We start from the raw sequence: 6,940 nt of genomic DNA, 5'->3' as shown, positions 1-6,940 counted from the left end.
CACACACACACACACACACACACACACACACACACACACACACACACACCTGCCACTGCCAGCACAGGAGAACCTGTGATTAGAGATTGGGACATATGTAGTCTGTAAGGCTGTATGTCTGAAGGCAAAAAGAGTCCCTGAGAAAGTCTCATGATTGTCAAAAAGCCAGAGAGTGGGGTCATTGGGAGCCTTGGAGAATGATGGCACACAGCAACACAATAACTAATAATTAGCAAGTGACAACAGCACTCAGTCCCAAATACTCAGTCCCAAAGGCTTCAAGGCTTCCCAACAACAGTTGGGAACCTCAAAGATCCAAATGGGCTAACTCCAAGTGGTGGAAGTAAGAGCAAAAACCTAGGTGACCTAGAGAGAGACCACACAGTGCCAACCACCCCTCCCAAAAGCGTAGAAGGGAACAAAGAGCCTGGCCTTTGGATGAAGCCCCAATTCGTGAACTAAAGCAGGAGAAATAAGTAAATCAAAGAAAACATTGAAAGGTATAAAAAATTATGGCAAATCCAAATCCATAACTATAAGCTATAATTGCTATAAGCAGAGACTCAAATGAAAAAATGGAAGTCCATGAGAATTATATAAATACCTCCAAGAAATAAAGAGATAAAAAAATGAAATAAAAGCTCTGAAAGAACGGAAAAGAAATTAAATAGCTTAGAAGAGAAAATAGTGAAGCTTAGAAGAGAAAGTGGTAGGAATCCCCCAAAACTAGAATAGAGCAATCAGAAATCAATGATTCCATGACGTGGTAACAAATATTCAAACAAAATCAAAATATTGAAAAAGTAGACGATAGCAAGATATCTAATAAAAAAAAAAAACTCTGACCTTGAAAATAGGTCAAGGAGAGATACTTTAAGACTCAACGTACTTGGGACAGCTAGGTAGCACAGTGGATAGAGCACCAGCCCTGGATTCAGGAGGACCTGAGTTCAAATCTAGCCTCAAACACATAACATTTACTAGCTGTGTGACCCTGGGCAAGTCACTTAACCCCATTGCCTAGCCACCCCCTCCAAAAAGGAAAAAATCAATGTACTTGCACAAACAAAACTAATGCAGTCAAAACTAGAAGGAAAACAGGAAATGAGAAAATTTTTACAGCAAGTTTCTCTGCTAAAGGTCTCATTTTCAAATATAGAAGGAACTGAGCTGAATTTATAAAAATACATGCCATTCACAAATTGATAAGTGGTCAAAGGATATGAACAAGCAGTGTTTAGAAGAAAAAATCAAAGCTATCAATGCTCTCATGAAAAACGTTCTAACTCACTATTGATTAAAGAAATGCAAATTAAAACAACTCTGAGGTACCACCTCACATCTATCAGATTTGATAACATTACAGAAAAGGAAAATAACAAATTCTAGAGGGGATGTAGAAAAACTGGGACACTGATGAACTGTTGGTGGAGTTGTGAACTGGTCCAACTATTCTGAAAAACATTTGGAATTCTTCTCAAAGGTCTATAAAACTGCATATCCTCTAACCTAGAAAATCCACTATTAGGTCTGTATACCAAAGGGATCAATGAAAAAGGAAAAAGTGTTCAAAATGTGTACAAAAATAGTTATAGCAGGTCTTTTTGTGGTGGCAAAAATTGGTAATTGAGGGGATGTCTATCAATTGGGAAATGGCTGAACAAATTGTAGTGTGTGATTGTGATGGAATACTATTGTTCCATAAGAAATGATGAGCAGGTTGGTTTCAGAAAAGCCTAGGGTGACTAATATGAACTGATGCAAAGTGAAGTGAGCCAAACTAGGAAAACATTTACACAGTAACAGCAATATTGTAACAATGATCAACTGTGAAAGACTTAGCTACTCTGACCAACAATCATCCAAGAAAATTCCAAATGACCCATGATGAAAAATGCTATCTCCAGAGAGAGAATTGATGAACTACAAGTGCAGATTGAAGCATACTCTTTTTTATAACTTTCTTTATTTTTTTGTGTGTGTATTGTGTTTATTTTCTTTTGCTAATATGTAAATAGGTTTTGTATGACTTCACATGTAATCACATAATAATTTACACATAATTGATATATTCACACATAACCAATGTCATATTGCTTGCTTTCTCAAGTGATAGGGAAGGGGAGGGAGGGAGAGAAACTGGAACTCAAAAAAATTTTAATGAACATAAAATTCTTTTGCATGTAATTGAAAAATATTTAACAAAATAAAAATATAACTTTAAAAAATCATTGGACTCCATGAAAACTATGCCCCTCCCAAGATCTTGGACACTATATTTCAAGAAATCATACATGAATGCTGCCCAGACCTATTAGAACTAAGGGATAAAGTGGAGATATACTGTACCTATCACCTCCTGAAAGGACCTCCAAAAGGAAAAGTCCCAGGAATTATATTAGCTAAAATTTAGAACTCCCACGTCAAAGAACAAGTACTGCAAGCATCTGGAAAAAAGCAATTCAAGCACCAAGGACCCACAATCAGTACCACACAAGACCTATCAGCTTCTGCTGTAAAAGAGGAGAGATCTTAGAATACAATATTCTGAAAGGCAAAAAGACAGAGGCTTATAATTGAGAAAAACTGACCTTACAAAGCTGAGTATAATCCAATGGGGAAAAGGAGGGGAATGAACCTTTAATGTAATAGGGGAGTTTCAAACATTTCTGATGACCAGAGCTAAGTAGGAACTTTGAAATAAAATCATGCTTACTAGCTGTGTGACCCTGGGTAAGTCACTTAACCCTAATTGCCTAAACAAAATAAAAATAAAAAATAAATAAAATCATGAGAAGTCAGAAAAACCCAGAAAGATAAATTTGTTTGAAGAATTAAAAGTTGTATGATGATGTAGTGCTAATAAGGAAAGAAGAAACAAGTTTCCCTTCAGAATATTAATGTCTTCAAAGGATATTAAGGGAGTTAAATAAGAAAAACAGAAGACCTGTGGGTGGACTTGGTTCTATTCTGAGAACTTGAAGAGGGAAAATAGAAAGGAATGTAAATAGAGGAATATACAAATGTAGAAAAGAAAAAAAGGGATTGTCACTTGGGATTTCTTATAATTGGGGTGAGTAAAAAGAAAAATATACAACTATGGTAGAAGGGGTAGAGGAAGTTGGCATCAGATGAATTTTACTTTTATCTGAATAGACAAAGGAGAACTCAACACAAACATATACATACAAATATACTAAGAATTTGGTATAGAAATATATCAAACTCACTGGGGAAAAAAGAAGGGGTAAGGTTAAGAGAAAGAATGATACCAGAGAGGAATAGTCATAAGCAAAATACACTTTCTAATGTTAAAGGGAGGGATTGAAAGGGGAGAAGAGAAAAGAATTAGAATCTAAAGGGGTACTTAAAATTCCTCTTAGTCAATTTGGGAATGGCTGAGCAAATTGTGGTAAATGAATTGCACATAATAAAATATTATTATATAGCAAGAAATTCTGAAAGAGATAATTTCAGAGAATACTGGGTAATTATTGTTTGTCCTTTGTTCTCAAAGAGGACCATGATATCAGGAAGGTGATGCCATGACTTGCAAATGAATTGGATTTAAGTGAGGGAGGGCTGTACAAAGTCACCAGCCTCACTTTCTCCTCCACAGCCATCTGAATCCAGTGGCAAGATACAGATCAGGATAACTGGAGATGGCCCTGGATGCAGTGGGAAACCATGGCCTTTTTAAGGTGAGGTCTTTCCTAGGTCTCAGCTTGACTGAGGCAATGCCCATTCAGTGATTAAGGCTAGGTAAAAGATGAGGCAAAGAATGGCCTCTTTTACCTAGTAAAAAAAAATTATATATATATATATGTGTGTGTGTGTGTGTGTGTGTGTGTGTGTGTGTGTATAAATACGCATATATATGTATATTACATATGTATGGATATATGTATATATCAGTCTGAGAGGTGAAGATCCTCAGGGTTTCTGGCCAAAACAGAAAGAATTGCTATTTACATTCACTTTGAGCCAATCAGGGCCCAAACAGTGACCCTGTGGGCTTGGGCTGGGACCTATTGTTGGCCAATCAATGACAGCCAGAGTGATTTGGGTATTTAGCGTGGTCTTTAAGAAAGAAATCTAGCCCATAAACTTCAAGATATATTGTCAGGTTTTAGTAATCAAAATTTACAATCCTTTGGGCAGGGCACCTGCAGGTAAGGTTATGATATCATATGTGGACAGAGGGAAGGGAAGGAGGCAAGGCAAGGCAAGGAAGAAGGAAGGAGCTGCATTGCCCAATGCCAGTTGGGTCTCCAGTGGGTAGTATGGATTCACATGAAAAAGTGAGCAAAATCAGGAGAACAATTTATATGAGGACAGTAATGCTGTTTTCACAAAAAGGCAATTTTGAAAGATTTGAGAACTATTATCAAAGCAATGACCAACAATGTCTTAAGAGGACCCCTGATGAAGTATGTTACCCACGTCCTAAAAGAGTGGTGATGGACACTAGGTGCAAAGACATGCATTTTTGGACATAGATACTATGTGAAATCATTTTTGCTTGATTGTACTTATTTGTTAAAAGGGTTTTTTTTTCTTTCACTTAATGAGGGGTGGTGGAAGGATTAAGGTTAAGGATTAGGTATTAGTAATAGTGATGTGTCCCCTCACTCAAAAAAAAGAGGTCCATTAAAATCTTAAAAATTCACAGAACCAAAAGCAATTCAGAAGAAAGTACAGATAAGCAAGATAGTTTCGAAAGTAGCTTGCAGAATTTATTATGTGCTATTTTTTAAAGCAAACTGTGTGAAATAGAAATTCATTGTTACACTGAGTCCTCTTTTTTCTACTATGCTATGTGTATAGAAACGCTCTTTTTTGATATTTAAGTTCAGAATAATTTTTTATTAATAATGACAGCTAAGTAGAGGCTGCATGGTTTAGTAAATGGAGCAGTGGACTTGGAGTCACCTCAGCCATTTGCTAACTGTATGATCCTAGGCAAGACACTTTACCTATCTATGTCTCAGTTTCCTCATCTTTAAAATGAAAGTTTGAATTAATGGCCTCTAAGATCCCTTTCAGCTCAAAAGTGCTTTCCTCACAACAACCTTATGAGATAGGTAATGCAAAAATTATTATCCTTATTTTATAGATGAAGAAACTGAGCCAGGAGAGGGGTGGGGTCAGGCGGAAGTTGCTCATCACACAGAAAATCAGTGAGGGTTTCTAACTCCCAGATCAGACCTTTTCCCTTCCAGAACATTGCCTTACCTCTTTCATGAAGATTAAGCTGCCATCTACTCCAGGAAGATGTCCTTGTCATACTCAACCCTCAGTGACCACTGATGTCTCTTCAACTCCAACACGGCATTTCATAAGGTCATAGATGAAATATAAACCATGAAATATAAACTCCTCATTTTACAGATGAGGAAATGGAGGCACAGAGAGGATAAGTTACTTGTCCAGGATCACATAGCTATCAAGTGTCTGAAGTGGGATTTGAACCTAGGTCTTCTTGATTATTGACTGGGCAGCTGAGTGCCTAACCTGAAGTCAAGAAGACTCACCTCCCTGAGTTCAAATCTGGCCTCAGACACTCACTAGCTGTGTAACCTCAGACAAATCACTTACCTTGTTTGCCTCAGTTTCCTCATCTGTCAAATGAGCTGGAGAAGGAAACAGCAAACCATTCCAGCATCTTTACCAAGAAAGCCCCAAATGGGGTCACAAAGAGTCAGACACGACCAAACTGAACTTCTTGATTCCAAGTCTCTTCCTCTGTCTGCTACTCCACACCGAATGCCTCAGTGCACTCAATTTAATATGTCTCGTGAACAAGCCTCCCCACCAAGATCAACAACAGACATTAATTAAGCCCCTACTTTGTTCAGGTCCCTGTACTCACTGCTGGGGATATGAAGACAGACACCACACAGACCTTGTTCTCAGGAAGCAGACAATCTAAGCGGGCAAATGCCACATTTACACAGTTAAATATAGCACAAAGTGTAATGTGGTTGGGGCAGAGGAAAGGTCCAGACAGGATTGTCTAGGAAGTAGAGAAGGAAAGGTGGAGGGAGGGCTCAGGTAAGGTTTCCTGGAGGAGAGATCACCTAGCTGAATATCTTACCTGCTTCCTTCAGAAACAGGTTAAGGAGGTTCCCACTAAACCTTCAGGGATGAAGGTGCAGAAGCACAGATTCACAAACCTAAGAGGAACCTTAGAAATAATCTAGTCCACATCTTTCCAGACATGTCAAATAAATCTACCGACATTTATTAAGCACCTTAACCACCCTTGCCCCACCTCCCACACATGTCCCACATTTATGTGGCTGCTAGTTCCTAGAGGCAGCAGCTCAGGCTGGGCAGTTAGCTCTGTTGAAACTAGCTGCCAACTCCCTAGATGCCAAAGGGATGCCCTCTCCACTGTCATTTCCGCCCCCTTCCATCTACACAAAAGAACTGTGCTGTACCTACCAGCTCTACAAAGAGGTCAGATCTCTGATGAAAGTCAGGTTGGGACAGCTGTTCCTCTCTTTGGCCACATGTGCGTTTGGCAGCCAGCCCTGGGATGGGAAGTCTGGGAGAACCAGTAACTGTGGGTTTGTTCTCCTTCTTCTCTGCCCTTCCTTTCTATGTGTCTGCACCTTCCTCCTTCTCTCTCTCTCCTTTTGTTTGTTTCTACCTCTTTCAGTCTATTTTTGTTTCTCCAGCTGCTTTCACTTTCTAAAGTAAAAGCAAACACAGGGGAAATGCTGCAACTTCTATGACCTTTGTCTTAACTCATTCCAACATGTGAATATTTAATCCATATGAGTATAAGTCAAGTTATCCTTGAAAAAAATAATCTAGAGTCACAAGGTCACAGATTTAGATTTATAAAGTACCTAAAAGGCCAACTAGTCCAGCTCCTCGGTTTTATAGATGAGGAAACTGGTTATACAAGTCAGAACAAACAAATGAATGAAAA

At 38.5% G+C, this 6,940-nt stretch overlaps 1 protein-coding gene across 4 annotated transcripts in view; it reads right to left on the bottom strand.

Moving 5' to 3' along the window:
* Positions 1-6,622, bottom strand: part of EXOC3L4 (exocyst complex component 3 like 4) — a 74,516-nt gene extending 67,894 nt beyond the window's left edge. For 2 of the 4 annotated variants that reach the window (XM_027848975.1, XM_027848977.1), the window contains exon 1: positions 6,448-6,622. The gene's annotated coding sequence lies outside the window, so the exon portion shown is untranslated. Of the gene's footprint in view, positions 1-5,235; positions 5,538-6,447 lie in introns of those variants that run through there. The other 2 variants (XM_027848974.1, XM_027848978.1) reach the window with 1 other exon arrangement.
* Between the last annotated feature and the right edge of the window lie 318 nt (positions 6,623-6,940).

Source organism: Vombatus ursinus, unplaced genomic scaffold, assembly GCF_900497805.2.
Source record: "Vombatus ursinus unplaced genomic scaffold, bare-nosed wombat genome assembly UNPS02007284.1, whole genome shotgun sequence".
Taxonomy (NCBI): Eukaryota; Metazoa; Chordata; class Mammalia; order Diprotodontia; family Vombatidae; genus Vombatus; species Vombatus ursinus.
The sequence above is the reverse complement of the archived record's forward strand: the minus strand, read 5'-3'. Positions and strand labels throughout refer to the sequence as shown.